The sequence below is a fragment of the Nycticebus coucang genome, chromosome 11 (assembly GCF_027406575.1).
Source record: "Nycticebus coucang isolate mNycCou1 chromosome 11, mNycCou1.pri, whole genome shotgun sequence".
In the NCBI taxonomy this organism is placed as follows: domain Eukaryota; kingdom Metazoa; phylum Chordata; class Mammalia; order Primates; family Lorisidae; genus Nycticebus; species Nycticebus coucang.
In genome coordinates, this window is record NC_069790.1 from 102,393,825 (window position 1) to 102,410,777 (window position 16,953).

Genomic DNA, 16,953 nt, shown 5'->3' on the forward strand with positions numbered 1-16,953 from the left:
GACTATCACCTAGATCAAATGAGTGCTAAAATTTTGCCTTACGGTCTTCATCTTTCCTTTTTCTTTTCTTATTTTCCACAGTAAAGTTAGTCATACACACACACACACACACACATACATACACACACATATATACATATATAATATATATATTGACCCTTAAATACTTCTACACCCATGTATAAAAACTACACACAGTTTTTTTGTGAGGTAAACAATCCCATTATCTTGCTTAATAAGATTCACATAATTTTTTAATGGCATTAAACACCCATACTAAAAGTTTCCCCACTTGTCCTCCAAATGTCTTCTTTTTATTGGTGTAAATATAATTATATAAAATGTACTATTTTAGCCATTTTTAAGTGTCAATTCAGTGGCATTAAGTACATTCACAATGTTGTGCAACCACTACTACTATCTACTTCCAGACTTTTTCATTATCCCAAACAGAAACTCTATACCCATTAAGAATAACTCCCATTTCCTCCTCTCCCAGTAAGCCTTTTAATTCTGGTAAATTCAAAACAAGATCCACATATTTAAGTTGGTTATTATGTTTCTTAGGCCACTTCATGTAGAACTGTTTTCTCTTTCATACTCATATGATAATGACTTCTTGATGGTTCTGGGCTAATTGTTACAGAAGGTCCTACCTTCTGTATTTGTCTGATTGCTTCCTCATGGTGTTATTAAACTTGTTCTTCTGTTCTTTGCATTTCTTGTAAACTGAGAGTTAGACCTAAAGGCTGGAAAGGAATCAAAGAGTTTGGTTAGAATTCTTCCTAGGTACTGCTGTGTGCTTCCCACTTTGTCTTATTAAGTAGTATGTTTAGCCATCCCACTGTTGATGGAGGCTAATATTGATCACTGGCTGAAGGCAATGACAGCCCGTTTAAAACAGGCTTTTAAAAACAAGGACTCAACTACTTACACTTTAAAAAAATTATTGTCTCTACTTAAAATGTTCCATTAAAGGGGCTCTGAGGAATTGCCTGGCACCCAGGAAACAACCGCTATCCTGTGCAAAGGATTAGATGATAAAGACTAAAGCTCTTCCTTCTTTATGGAGTAGATGCAGGAGTTCAAGTTCATTTCTAAGGGTAGTCAACTATGTCTGGTACTTCCAATTTCAAGGTAGAAATTTCTGAAATGTGACGTTTAGCAGTGACTATTTTCGCTATGGGCCCAGAGAAGGTACTCTGAAATTGGAAATTTGCCCAGAATTTAACCATAGACAAATATCTCTTTTTGCTAACACTTAATAGAGTGAGAACATTTTGGGAATTGATTCAGAAGACTCTTTTATGGCATTTTAAAACAACTCCCTCTCTACCCTCCCTCTCTTCTTCCTGCTTCAGACAATCACTTTGGGTTCCAGAATAAAAAATTAAGGAAGAGTATTTATTTTGGATGGAGAATAAACAGATATTTAGATGTTTCTTAAGTACCATTCAAATTTTAAAGAACAAGTGTTTATCTGTTCTCTTCGAGGCTTACCTCTTGTCTTTCAGCTACAAATTGAATAATATTTCTTTTTTTTTTGTAGAGACAGAGTTTCACTTTATTGCCCTTGGTAAGTGCCGTGGCATCACATGGCTCACAGCAACCTCCAACTCCTGGGCTTAGGCGATTCTCCTGCCTCAGCCTCCCGAGTAGCTGGGACTACAGGCGCCTGCCACACGCCCGGCTATTTTTTTGTTGCAGTTTGGCTGGGGCTGGGTTTGAACCCGCCACCCTCGACATATGGGGCCAGCGCCCTACTCACTGAGCCACAGGCACCACCCTGAATAATATTTCTAGTGAAAATATAAGAGACTATGTTAAAGAATTTCATTATTAAAACTAAGAATTTGTGTTTCTAAGGGAAATGAGGTTTTTTTTAATTTCTATATAAACACTTCTGTTTTACAGCAATTAAATACCCCTGTCAGTTAAACTCTGCTCAGCTGTTTTTGTATCCCCAAAGGGTTTTTGTTTTTTCTGGTTTTTATTGTTTGCTTTTTGTGTTCATTTTTGCTTTTGCCATTTTGTTTTTCTTCTAAAGAAGTTGTGAATTTTCTGCCTAGCAGGACACAATGAACCTTAGGGTACTAGACTAACAATTTTTATTTTGTAAATGGAATTTGTCATACACCTTTTCTCTACTTATTCTGTAATTCTGGCCTCTAAGAAGCTAGTGGAGTAAAGGAGAAGGAAAATATTCCTTTCAAGAAATAATTCTTTGGCTTGGCCCTCGTAGCACAGTGGTTATGGTGCCGGCCACATACACTGAGGCTTGCAGGTTTGAACCCGGCCCAGGCCAGCTAAACAACAATGACAACCTCAACAAAAAAATAGCCGGGCATTGTGGAAGGCACCTGTAGTCCCAGCTACTTGGGAGGATGAGGCAAGAGAATTGCTTAAGCCCAAGAGACTGAGGTTGCTGGGAGCTGTGATGCCACGGCACTCTACCAAGGGTAACATAGTGAAACTCTGTCTCAAAATAATAATAACAATAATAACAACAATAATAATAATACTTCAACAAAAGCAGTCCCAGGGGACTTACACACACACACACACACACACACACACACACACAGACACACACACGCCTGTCACTTCCATTGGGGGTTATTATATGTTTGGTAACAAAGACTCCCACAGTAGTTTAACAAGCCCAAATTGTGTCAAGGGTCATCCATCTTTTTCCTTTTCTCTTCTTTTCTTCTTCTTTATACACAACTCCCTTCTTTTCTTCTCTCTTACTTCCTTCTTCTGCCTTGCTCCTTGTCCCTCTCTCCGGCCACTCATCCTTCTTTTCCTTTCCCTTCTTTTGCCAATCAGCAGCCCAGTGCATGCTTCAATGACTCCCCTTATTCTCAGTATCAAATGCTGTGCTCCAGCCCATGGTATGTCACTGAACATGCCACAAACCAAAGGAGCAGAAGAATCCCAATGGAGGAGAGGCTGGGCCTGGGTCTGTGTTCTGGATTGCCCCCTGCTAAGCTTCTGTTGGGTTGGAACCACCAGCTGCATTTTCTAGTCTGGCCCTCTAGGTTCTCAGAGTTCTGTAGGAATAATAATGGCATTACTTGAACTATGTCTGGTACTTCCCAAAAACTTGGAAGATATTGCATATTTACCCACAATAAAGCCTGAACAAGGTGACTAAAATAATGGAAAGTTCATTTGCTTATGGAGACAGTGGGGGGCTGGAAGGTAGAGGAGAATTCATGCCACCCCAGCTCATTGTGAAGACCGCATCTCATACTAGGACGTGGTTCTGACTGGTTGTGTATGTTGTCTGCAGTAAACAGAGAGAATACTGGAAAGAAGATGGAAGTGGAGGTGAGGCCAGTTAGAATTTTGTTTCTGGCAGTAAGACGTGGGCACTTACTTTACTTAACATTTCTCACTCAGTTTATTTGTAAAATTGGGCTAATAATTTCTATTCTGTAGGTTACTGGAAGGATTCTAGATAATGTGTGTAAAGCACTCATCAACACAAGACCTAGTATGTAATAAATACTAATGTTTTCTTTATAAATGTAATGATGATTTTTTTTTTCAACGCATACAGCTCTTGGGGAAAAAAAATAAATTTGATCATCAAAAAAAAAAAAAAGAATTGGGGGCACTCCTGTAACATAGCTCTTCATGGGCAGTCTCCCTTCAGAATTTCTCTCAAGTCCCAGGGCTCTGACTAGGGAATGCACAAGGAAGCCCCTCACCCTTTGTGTTGATGAGCAGCGGGAGACACTCAGTTCACTGACTCAGTTTCCATAGTTTCCCATAGGAACTGACGGAACTAATGTCCTAGTAACATTCCCTAACCCTCCCTGTTCCTCTGCTTGATTCCTATGTGATTTTGACAGCTTTCAGGATGAGCTTCAGGAAGTACCAAGTCTGCTCCTGGCTACCTAACTTGATTATGGAGACTTGAGATTTTAGGCAAGAAGTAATAGAAATGGAGTATCTTGGTAAAAGGGGTAGAAGTTGAAGTTCATGGAAGAGAGGAAGAAAGTTAGAGAATCACCAGAGCTTTGTTTAAACCCCTTGAAAATTAGGCAATATAATTTTTTCCAAATGAGAAAATGACTGTCCTAAGTCTACTTATTCCATCTCAGCCCCACAGTGACTCTTCCAAAAAATGAGACTTTCTCCTAGATTTCTTACTGCCTCCTTTCTCCTGGGCCCTGACTATCTCCAAGTTGCTTTCTCTCTAGCCACTCTCAAGATAGGAAGATAGTTGTCAGCTTTCCAGTAATGGGCCCAGGTTTACAACTCACATATGCTAGCTAGCATTTCCTAGAGCACTGGTCCTGGCCACTGCTAAACTTCATTTAGTGGATGCATTAGTCCCATTTGCCTTGCTATAAAGGAATATTTGAGGCTGGGTAATTTATAAAGAAAAGAATTTTAACTGGCTTGTGGTTCTGTTGGCTGAACCAGAAGCATAGCACTGGCATCTGCTTCTGATGAGGGCCTCAGGAAGCACCCACTTACCACGGAAGGTGAAGGGGGAGCCGCTGCCTGTCCTGTGGTGAGAGAGGGAGTGAGGGAGGGGAGGAGGGTCCCACACTCTTTTAAACAAACCAGCTCTTGTGTGAACTCACAGAATAAGAGCCTACTCATTACCTTGGGGAAGGCACTAAGCCATTCATGAGGGCTCTGCCTCCATGATCCAAACACCTCCCTCCAGGCTTCACTTCCAACATTCAGGATTGAATTTCAACATGAGATTTGGAGAGTACAAACATCCAAACCGTATCAGTGAAGCAACTTTAGAGAGTTGATCTGTAGATTCCACCTATTTTTATTTTTTTGAGACAGTTTCACTCTGTCACCCTGGGTAGAGTTACGTGGTGTCATAGCTCACAGTAACCTCAAACTTTTTATTTATTTATTTTTATTAAATCATAGCTGTGTACATTAGTGCAATCAAGGGGTACAATGTGCTGGTTTCATATACAATCTGAAATATTTTCATCAAACTGTTTAATATAGCCTTCGTGGCATTTTCTTAGTTATTATATGTAGACATTTGTATTCTGCATTTAATAAGTTTCACCTATACCCATTCTAAGATGCACCATAGGTGTGGCCCCACCAATAACCCTCCCTCCACCCCAATCTCCCCCCTCCCCTCCCCTCCTTTGGCCCTTTCTCCATATTCTTGTGCTATAGTTGGGTTATAGGCTTCATATGAAAGCTATAAATTAGCTTCATAGTAGGGCTGAGTACATTGGATACTTTTTCTTCCATTCCTGAGATACTTTGCTAAGAAGAATATGTTCCAGCTCCATCCATGTAAACATGAAAGAGGTAAAGTCTCCATCTTTCTTTAAGGCTGCATAATATTTCATGGTATACATGTACCACAATTTGCTAGTCCATTCGTGGGTCGATGGGCACTTGGGCTTCTTCCATGACTTAGCAATTGTGAATTGGGCTGCAATAAACATTCTGGTACAGATGTCTTTGTTATATTGTGATTTTTGGTATTCTGGGCATATACCTAGTAAAGGAATTATAGGATTGAATGGCAGGTCTATTTTTAGATCTCTATTGAGGCACAAGCAATCTTTTTGTCTCAGCCTCCCAAGTAGCTGGCACTCTCGGCTCCTACCACAATGCCCAGTTATTTTTTTGTTGTTGTTGTTGTTTATTTATTTTTTGTTTTTGTATTTTTAGTAGAGATAGATCTCACTCTTGCTTAGGCTGGTCTCAAACTCCTGAGCTCAAGCAATCCACCCACCTTGGCCTCCGAAAGTGCTAGGATTATAGGCATGAGCCACCACAGCTGGATCCAGCTTTTTTTTTTTTTTTTTTGCTAAAGAGACGGGGTCTTGCTTTGTTGTCCAGGCTGGAGTGCAGTGGAAAGATCATAGCTTACTGCAGCCTTGAACTCCTGGGCTCAAGCAATCCTCCTGTCTCAGCCTCCCAAGTAGTTGGATTATAGGCACATGCCGCTGCTCCTGGCTAATTTTTAATTTATTAATTTTATTGTTATAGTTGTTTATGGAGACAAGGTTTGTCATCCAGGCAAGTCTTGAACTCCTGGCTTCAAGATACCTTCTGCCTTGGCCTCTAAAGTGCTGGGATTACAGGCATGAGCCACCGTGCTCCACCAGATTCCAGCCCTTAAGTTGGGTGTTTTGTTGGGGAGGCCAGATAAATTTAGAATATTTTGTTTTAAAGTGAATTAATCCCTTATTCTTTTAAAGTCTGCAATAAGCTGTTTTTTAAATGTTTTCAATCAGCACATCTTTATTTATTGTCCTTAATACCCAGAGGCTACTTGAAGAAGGATTTAATTTTCAAAGTCTGGTAAGTAAACAATAGTTTCCCAATAACATCTCTAGACAGACACTCAAAGACTTCATTTTTGCCACATTGTCTGGGTCCCCCATAATTGTTCATTAGAACTATGTTCAACCATAACATTTTATAATCGTTTAGAAAAAATATACCTTTAAACACAAAGTTGCTTACCAATTTGTTTTTTCTTCTTCATCATCATCATATTTAGCAAACAAAAGCAAAAGCAAAACAGGTTTAAATGTGGTATTATTTGTCTACACCCTGAACATATTAAATCTAATAGGCTGGCACTCACACAAGAAGGAGTTTGGAGATGATTATTCACTGTTTTCTCATTCACTCAGGACTACAAAAATGTTCAAAGGGGACAGCTAGATAAGCAGAAGCTCACATGCATGCTTCAGGTCTGTGGGAATGTCTAAGGTTTTAAAATTCACTCCAGAATCCTGCTAAATGTACTCTTCCCTGATGTTGGGCTTGCTTGCTGTTGCTTTCTTTTATGATTCTCTGAAGCCATGCACAGAAATTCCAGAAATTTCCTCTAGTCTCTCTTTTTACGTAGGACCAAGTGGAAAGTTGGCAAGTAGGGTTGTATTAGTTAGGATCGGCCAATTATTTTTTAAAAATGACCTCAAAATCTCAATGGTTTGACTCAGTAAAAGTGTATTGTTCTTGTCACAGTCCAATATGGATTGGGGGGGTGGGCAGTATGTGGACGGTAGTGATTAATTCTGTCCAATCATTCAAGGACAAAAGCTTCTTCCAACTTGTGGTTCTGTCTTCCTCAAGGTTCTCAGAGTCCTTTCCATCCAACCGGTGGGAAAGAAAGCCTGCAGAGACCTACACAGGAGAATTTTTATGGATCAGACCTGGAATTGGCAGCCATCATTTTGACATTCCTTTGACCAAACTCAGTCAATGGTCCTGGCCAACTTCAAGAGTGGTTAGGAAATATAGCCATGGAAAGCACTTTCTGCCCAGCTCACAGCAATTTCTGCCATAAGGAGCGACAGAGAGTTCTTCAAAGGTGTTCGAAATAAATGCAATATCCTATTTTCAGTTCTGTTAATGACTAGACTATCATTAATATTTTTGGTCATTTCTAGAAAAAGTCTATCTATCAACATCAACATCAACTTCATTATCGCTACAAATTAGTCCAAACTGGAACTTAACTTGTTTGTACATAGGACTTTCCAGGGTTTTATGATATGTAGGACCAAGCCCATGCAGAGATGCTGATTATAAATTGCCAATGCACTTCCACCCATCAGATGGTACAAATCACAATATCTGGCAAGTGATCTACCTGAAGCCATGTGGAATATCTAAACCAAACTTTGTCACATGAGACCCATGAGGAGAATAAATGTAGTATAAGCATTTTAGAAATTGTCTTCAGAACTGTCTTAGTCTGTTCCGGCTGCGATAACAAAATACCATAAACTTAATGGCTTATAAACAATGGAAATTTAGTTCTCACAGTTCTGGAGACTGGTAAGTCCCAGATTAAGGCACCAGCAGATTTGGTGAATGGGGACGGCCTTTCTGATTCACAGACTGCATATTGTCAGTATATTTCTTCACATGGTTGAAGAGGCAAGCTAGCTCTCTAAGGTCTCTTTTATAGGGGCACTCACTAATCTGCCCTCTTGACCTAATTAAGGCCCCACCTCTTAATTTCATCACCTTGGGGGTTAGGTTTTGATGTATAAATTTTGAGAATACATAAACATTCAGTCCATTGCAATACCTCTTCAAAAGTTGTTTTTAAATGTTTTTGTCTTTTCTCAATGTATTCTTCACAGTTGTCATGACTCTATTTTTGTTTGCATTTTTTCTTCCTGTTTCTCTCTTTAACCAAATTACAAAGCCTATTTCATAGTTCAACCATTTTAGAGACATCCATTTGTCCTCATTTACTCAAAGGCTAGCATTCCCACTGAGATTTTCACTTCCTCAAATAATGCTTGTTCATCTTCCCATATAAAGAGCGCGCTGACATGGGCTGTACAAGGTAATAGTGGGAAGGTACTGATGGGCATTCTGTGCTGTTTTTCTAGTTATGGTGGTAACTTTTCACTGGGCCAGCCATGCTGTCCTATAATTCAAGTCATGCACTTAATGGCTTTGGGGTTAAGGCGTGGTCTTCACTTGTGTATTTATTCCAAATATTCATTCCAAAATATTTGTCAAGTACCTACTCTGTGCCAGACAGTGTGCTAGGTGCTGGAGTCTGAGCAAAGAACAGTAGAGGTAAGGTTCCTACCCTTGTGGAGCTTATGGGAGAGACAGACTATAAGTAAATAATAATACAAAATATTAATTGTAATGGTGATATTTATATGCTTATTTTCTTTTTAACATCTTGGATGACCTGAATTACTAATTTTTTTCTTTTAAATGGTCTTTTGTTTTTCTCTAAAAATCAGCTTCTTGTCCTGAAGGTAATCATTCATAAATTCTTTCATTCACTCATAATAGTCATTCATTTATTCAGTATCATTGTCATTATGCTAAACTTTCAGAATACAGAAATAAAAAGACAAGATTCCTGCCTCAAGAATCACAGTCCAATTGAGTAGACCAGCATATAAACCACAATTTGACATTGCGACAAATGTCATAATGGAGAAACATGCAAAGTGCAGTGGGACAAAGAGAAGGAGGACCTATGTCTGCTTATGTAGGTCAGGAAAGAGTTCACGAAAGAATTCCTGCACTTGGACTGAGGTTTCAAAGGTGAATTAGCCTTTGTGAAGTAGACAAGTTGAAGAATGGCATGAGATGAGTGGTTGACCATCAGAGATTTGTGCTTTCCTTCCACAGTACAACATTTTTATGGGAAGTGGCCAAACCAATTTCTAGCCCCCCCCAACCCCCCCCGCCCCCCCATTGAGGCCAGGTGACAAGTTCTCATTAAGGGAATGTGAGCAGAAGTGATGTGGATCATTCTGGGGCCAGATGAAGAAGGTATGCATGTGCTTCCTTCTGTGGTATGCCAGCTCTGGAGGTGAAAGATCCTGAAGCTGAGAGGCTGGCAGAGCTTCATAATACAGTGAAGTGTATTATGGGTGGAAGGCTGCTTGCTGCATGGAACTGTTGCATGGCTAAGAAAACAAACCAAAAAAATGTATGTTGTGTTAATATGCTGATATTTTATAGCTTATTTGTTATGGCAGCAAGTTCTACCCTAATTAATGGCAGACATTCCAAGCAAAGTGAAAGTGAACAGTATATGCAAAGGTTTACAAATGTGTCTATCACAGAATACATGCTCAATACGTATTTGCTATGGCAGTAAGGTTACTACAAGAAGTACAAATAGTCCAGTATTGCCAGAGTATAAAACGTGATTGGTGGAGTGAGGGGAGGGTGGCTGGATAGGTGGGAATGGGCCTTGAATGCCATGCTGGAGAATTTTGGCTTGATCTCATGGAGGAAGGAAAGCCAAAGAATATGAAAATGAGAGAGGCATGATCTCTAAAATAGCTGGGGTTGTGCAAAATGTAACACCTAAGAACTTGCTTTAATTTTCTTCAAATGTAAAATGCTAATCCAAAGATAAATGATGAAGGATTTTAGAACCAGAGGGCATCATAGTCTGGTCAAACCTTATTTAACAAATGAGGAAAGTGAGTCTCAGAGGAGCTAAGTGCCTTTGCCAAGGTAACCCAGCGAGAGCTTGGCAGGCTGGGGACTGGAAGGCTAGTTCCTTATTCCCAGCCCTACGGCGTTGCTCTTTCCACCATACTACAGTGCTCAGAGCAGTTGAGACCAGCTGGTGTGCCTGTGTTTTCACATCCCTAATGAAGACATTGGGGACTTGGAGCCAGGGTATTTTCCATGGAAGGCTGTCTTTTTTGTAACTCCTCATCTGGCTTGAACCACTATTTTGGAAAAGTTCCGTTTTTCAGCATTAAATTTCCCTGGAGAACAATCAGGAATGTGCTTAGTGGCCTGTGGGGTGCCCTTGCACTTTCTGAGTTTGGGTTGGAAAGATGAGAAGAAAGTAGCAGTGTTTTGAGCTCCTGGAAACCCTGCCTGATCCCTTGGCATCTGGAGAGTTTGTTGGCTCACTCAGAGTGGCTGTGGTTCAGCCAGCCAGCTGACCATCCTTCAGGGGTCAGATCCGACATTATCTTCAGCTGGTCTGTTGTAAGGGTCAGCCACCTATGGCCGACATTTTCATATCATTTTCTGTTCATCAATTAGTGACTTCTGGTTTTCGTATGTGGTTAAGCTGATGCATTATTCATTATACTTATTTTCACTCCTTGTGCCACCACAAGGAGTTATTTTTTAATAGCATTTAAGAGTGAAGGGGCAACTGTGCTGAGGTCAGTCTCAGAGAAATATGACATGTGGCCTGACTTAAGTAGGAACTGGGTATTATGAAATTATTGTACAACCAGGGATGCCAGAGCATCAATTGCCGGGGGGTGGGGGGAGCAAGAGAGGTCATTTGTTCAGTCTCCTCCAAGAAATCCAGGGAAAAAGAATCTATTCTTTTTAGATCTGAATGATTATATTATAGAATAGAGACTCTATTATAGAATCTTACAATCACCTTGCTCCTTGTCCTTTGCCCTCCTTGCATGTTGCCAAGTTGTCAGCTCAGTTGGTTGGGATGAGGCATTAGCCAAGATGAGATTACTCTCTGAGGAGTGTCTTGGTGGCACTCAAAGACGTGCTCTTAAGCAGTGGAAGGTGCTTGGGGTTTGAAAATAGAGATCTGCCACTCACTAGCTGTGAGACCTTGGGCAAGTTTCTTAACTTCTCTGAGCCTCAGTTTCTATATATATATATACACATAAATAGGAAAATAATGTACACTATTGGAGCTGGTTGTGGGGATTAAATAAACTAACATATGTAAAGCTCCTTTCTTTCTTTTTTTTTTTATTGTTGGGGATTCATTGAGGGTACAATAAGCCAGGTTACACTGATTGCAATTGTTAGGCAAAGTCCCTCTTGCAATCATGTCTTGCCCCCATAAAGTGTGACCACACCAAGGCCCCACCCCCCTTCCCTCCGTCCCTCTTTCTGCTTTTCCTCCCCACCCATAATCTTAATTGTCATTAATTGTCCTCATATCAAAATTGAGTACATAGGATTCATGCTTCTCCATTCTTGTGATGCTTTACTAAGAATAATGTCTTCCACTTCCATCCAGGTTAATACGAAGGATGTAAAGTCTCTATTTCTTTTAATAGCCGAATAGTATTCCATGGTATATGTATACCACAGCTTGTTAATCCATCCTGGGTTGGTGGGCATTTAGGCTGTTTCCACATTTTGGCGATTGTAAATTGAGCTGTAATGAACAGTCTAGTACAAGTGTCCTTATGATAAAAGGATTTTTTTCCTTCTGGGTAGATGCCCAGTAATGGGATTGCAGGATCAAATGGGAGGTCTAGCTTGAGTGCTTTGAGGTTTCTCCATACTTCCTTCCAGAAAGGTTGTACTAGTTTGCAGTCCCACCAGTCCACATCTACGCCAGCATCTGCAGTTTTGAGATTTTGAGATGTGGGCCATTCCCACTGGGGTTAGATGATATCTCAGAGTTGTTTTGATTTGCATTTCTCTAATATATAGAGATGATGAACATTTTTTCATATGTTTGTTAGCCATTCGTCTGTCATCTTTAGAGAAGGTTCTATTCATGTCTCTTGCCCATTGATATATGGGATTGTTGGCTTTTTTCATGTGGATTAATTTGAGTTCTCTATAGATCCTAGTTATCAAGCTTTTGTCTGATTCAAAATATGCAAATATCCTTTCCCATTGTGTAGGTTGTCTCTTTGCTTTGGTTGTTGTCTCCTTAGCTGTACAGAAGCTTTTCAGTATAATGAAGTCCCATTTGTTTATTTTTGTTGTTGTTGCAATTGCCATGGCAGTCTTCTTCATGAAGTCTTTCCCCAGGCCAATATCTTCCAGTGTTTTTCCTATGCTTTCTTTGGGGATTTTTATTGTTTCATGCCTTAAATTTAAGTCCTTTATCCATCTTGAATCAACTTTTGTGGGTTGGGAAAGGTGTGGGTCCAGTTTCAGTCTTTTACATGTAGACATCCAGTTCTCCCAAAACCATTTATTGAATAGGGAGTCTTTCCCCCAAGGTATGTTCTTGTTTGGTTTATTGAAGATTAGGTGGTTGTAAGATGTTAGTTTCATTTCTTGGTGTTCAATTCGATTCCAAGTGTCTATGTCTCTATTTTTGTGCCAGTACCATGCTGTCTTGACCACTATGGCTTTGTAGTACAGACTAAAATCTGGTATGCTGATGCCCCCAGCTTTATTTTTATTACTAAGAACTGCCTTAGCTATATGGGGTTTTTTCTGGTTCCATACAAAACGCAAATAAGCAAAAAACGCATAAAAAGCTCCTTTCTTAATTCAAGGCACAGAGTTGTGCCTTAAAGAATTTCCTTTTTCTTTGGTACCTGAGAAGATCCCATCAATAGCATTCCTCCTTCACCCACTTCCCATCTCTGGTTCTGGTCAAGATGAGAAATGAGACCAAAGAGTGAGTAGATGAAAACCAAACACTTTGTCTTAGTCAGTTTGGGCTGCTGTAATAAAGTACCATAGATTTATAAATAATAGAAATTTATTTCTCACAGTTCTAGAGGCTGGAAGTCCAAGGTCAAGGTGCTAGCACTGTCAGGTTCTGGTAAAGGCCCTCTTCTGGTTGAAGACTTTCAATTTCTGCTGTATCATCTCATAGAAGAGCCCTCTGGGGTCCCTTTTATGAGGGCACTAATTCCATTCATAAGGGCGACACCTCGTAACTTAATCACCTCCCCAAACCTACCACCACTTTGGAGGGTAGGATATCATCATATAAATAGGAGGCATTGTTATTCAGTCCATAACAACCTTGATTACCGATAGGGGCTGTTTATCATGAGAGCTAGTGGTACAGCTGCAGGGGTTTCACGGTGACGTAGACTTATTTATCCTAACACAAGTAACTTCTGATCAGGTCAGCCCTTCACAAGCTGGAATTGGGGATTGGGTTAGGAAGAGCACGGCAAGGCGATAAGCTCACTGTAGGCCGGCAAAGGAAGAAAGGGGGTGCTAGTGTTAATGTGCCCTGTGTAGTCTTTACCAATTCTCTAATAGGATTCAGTTGCTCTTCCTGTGGAGGAACAAAAGGAGGGGTAGAGGAAGCTTTCTCAGGGAAAGAAAAGCAGAAGCATATCCCCTAACACCCATTTCTTCTGTCGCCTCGCCTTCATTCTGTGCCTCTTACTTTCCAGCGCCCTGCACATGGAGGACACAGGTGCCAGTGGGAAGCCTCTGACTACAAAGAGTTGGAAGGAAGTATGGGAGGAGAGGAGAAACGGGGCTGAGTCATTGGTAGAGAAAGAGCGGTGGCTACCTGAACACAGAAAGAAAAGTCTAAGTTCAGAGTCAGGCTTGGAGATCTGAAGGGAGGATTGGGATTCAGAGACCTGTTTTAGACAGGAGGGTGCTTCAGGCCCATACTCGAAATTTCCAGGCATGGGGAAACATGCTAGAAACTCAAGTGTCAGTGGGTTTGGTTTCTTCTGAGGCCTCTCTCCTTGGATTGCAGGTGGCCACCACCTTGCTGTGTCTTCACATGGTCTTTCCTATGTGTGTGTTCGCCCTGGTGTCTCTCTGTGTAGTACATTTCCTCTTATAAAGAACAACAATTATAATGGATTAGGGCCACCTACAGGCTCATTTGAACTAAATTAAGATCTTTAAAGATCTTATTTCAAAGCCAGTTGGGTGGGCAAGGTGGTTCACACCTGTAATCCTAGTGCTCTGGGGCCAACTGCTTGAGCTCAGGAATCTGAGACCAGCCTGAGCAAGAGCGAGACCCCATCTCTAAAAGTAGCCGGGTGTTATGGTTGGTGCCTGTAGTTTCAGCTACTTGGGAGGCTGAGGCAAGAGGATCACTTGAGCCCAAGAGTTTGAGGTTGCTGTGAGCTGTGACCCCATGGTAGTCTACCCAGGGCAAGAGAGTGAGACTTTTTCTCTAAATCAATCAATCAATCAATCAATTGCATTCTCTTGAAAGCTAAACTTTTCCTTCTTCTATTTTTATTTTTTAAGTATCTGGATTCTTGGGTGTATTGCATATTTTCTTATATATGGTAATTTCTTATATTGTATTTGTAATTCCATCTCATATGTGCTTATTTTTTCTTCCTCCCTAAAAAAGTGTGAGGCATTATTGAAATTTTAAAAAGACCCCTTCAGGCATTTTTTTTTTTCAAGTTCTCAAATTAGAGAATACAACTTGTGGTTAAGTATCATTATTCTTCTCCAAACATTCCAGTTTCCTCTTTCCAGTGCTTCTCTCTATTAGATGATTATACTTCCTCACCTTGCTGCTTTAGTCAATGAAATGTGGGCAGATGTGAAGTGTCAAGTTGATTTGGGGCAGAGGATGGCTCATCATTTTTCTTTTCTCTCTCCATGACAACCAGTGATGTTTCAGATAATAGCTGTCCCAGCAGTCTGGATCTTGGAGTGAGGATGAGCTGGAGCAGAGTTCCCGCTGACTTAAAATGGACAAGTAGCATGAACGACTAGAAAGTGTTGTTACAAACCCTTGACATTTGGAGGACATTTGTTTTTGCAATATAACCATAAGTCTCCTGATTGATATGCCACTGTAGCATATCAATCTTTCTTTCACAAAAGATAGTAAAGGATAAATTTCAGCGACTCTACATGACTTTTAGTGGGGGTTACTACCAATGTGGCAAGTCTAGATATGCACGCTCATCAGTGACTCAAAAGTCACTCCCAAGCTACATGACCTGCTTCCAGCCTCACTCCCATGTGCTTCACAGTTACGCTTCAGTGACTTCATGATGTGCATCTTTTAAGTCACCGAGGAAGAGTCAAATATCAAGTGGCTACTGTACTTGTACTCAGTGGAAGCTCACGAAATTCTTGTGGACTAAAAGTTAATGGAGGGGTGGTGCCTGTGGCTTAAGGAGTAGGGCACTGGCCCCATATATTGGGGGTGTCAGGTTCAAGCCCGGCCCCGGCCAAAACTGCAAAAAAGAAAAAAGAAAAAGTTAATGGAGTGCGGCAGGGAGGAGAAGAGAGACTGATTAATGGGCGCAAATATACAGTTAGAGAAAAGAAATAACACCTACTGTTTGATAGATCAGTGGGGTAACTGTAGTGTGTTGTAATTAATTGTATATTTCAAAATAGCAAGAAGAGAATAATTCAAATTTTTTTTAGTATAAAGAAAAGACAAAAATATTTAAAGGTGTTGCATATCCCGCTTATACAATTTCATCTTTACAAATTATATGAATGCATCACATTATCACGTCCCGTGAAAATACATACATCTAGTATGAATCAATAAAAATAAATAAAGAGGGGGAAAATATTAATGGGTTATAATCAATAGATATAAAATTCGCCCATTCTCTCCTTTTCTCATCTTTTGGGGCCAATTTTCTTTAGTCTTTCTTTTGCTCTCCTTTTTCCTTCTGTATTTTTCATAGTTTTCCCTTTTTTATAATTCAGGTGATCCCAATCACTATAACTGTTATTTATTGAATTAATTTAAGGAGGGACCAAATTCTAAGGACTTTAAATGCAAATCTTGTCCAGCCTTGAAGAAGGGACCCAGGCATTCTTTTTGCAATACCTTCTTATCCTCATCTGAACCATTTTATTTTTTATTTTTTTATTTTATTATTATTTTTTGTAGAGACAGAGTCTCACTTTATGGCCCTTGGTAGAGTGCCGTGGCACCACACAGCTCACAGCAACCTCCAACTCCTGGGCTTAAGCGATTCTCTTGCCTCAGCCTCCTGACTAGCTGGGACTACAGGCGCCCGCCACAACGCCCGGCTATTTTTTGGTTGCAGTTCAGCCGGGGCCGGGTTTGAACCCACCACCCTTGGTATATGGGGCCGGCGCCTTACCGACTGAGCCACAGGCGCCCCCGAGAACCATTTTAATTATAGAGTAGTAGTGGTGGTGGCGGTAGTAACAATAATTACTATTAACATTTATTGACTGTCTACTGTGAGCTATATTTTTGCATGCTCATGTTATTTAATCCTCACAACAATCCTATAGACTAAGCATAATTAATATTATCACGCCATTTTATAGCTAGGAAAAAATTTAGAGAGATTAAATGAAACCTGGAGATTGGCCTCCTTCCATTCATCAATATCCAGCAAATCAATATTCACTGTGTGTCAGACACCTTTTTACACATAAGGATACAGTAGTGATTAAGATTATTCTCACAGAGCTTGTTACACTGTAGGAGAGCCAGACAGGAAACTAGTAAACTAAGAAGCAAAATGATTTCAGATAGTGATTAATGCTATGTGAAAACTGAAATAGGGTAGCTGACAGCGATTGACAGGAGGGAGGGATATTATGCAACGCAGCATGAGGCATTTAGACCTAAATGGTGGGAAGAAGCCACCAATACAGACTTGGGATAACAACAAATGCAAAGATCCTGACAAAGGAATGAATGGGCTTGGTATGTTCAGCAATAGCAATGGACTGAGCTAGAATTCAAAACTGGATTATATTTTTAAAATTTCTTTTATAGATTTATTAAGATATATTTCACATGCCACGAAAAGCCACCCACTTAATTTTTTTCTGTTTTCA

General features: G+C 40.3%; 1 protein-coding gene and 1 long non-coding RNA gene across 2 annotated transcripts in view; one reads left to right on the plus strand and one right to left on the minus strand.

Annotated features, from left to right (window-relative positions):
• Positions 1–16,953, plus strand: part of MKLN1 (muskelin 1) — a 365,625-nt gene that overhangs the window by 119,388 nt on the left and 229,284 nt on the right. The window lies entirely within an intron of this gene.
• LOC128598803 (uncharacterized) overlaps positions 1–16,953 on the minus strand; it is a 57,902-nt gene that overhangs the window by 11,126 nt on the left and 29,823 nt on the right. The window contains exon 3 of the long non-coding RNA XR_008383707.1: positions 657–749. This is a non-coding gene — a long non-coding RNA (uncharacterized LOC128598803). The remainder of the gene's footprint in view (positions 1–656; positions 750–16,953) is intronic.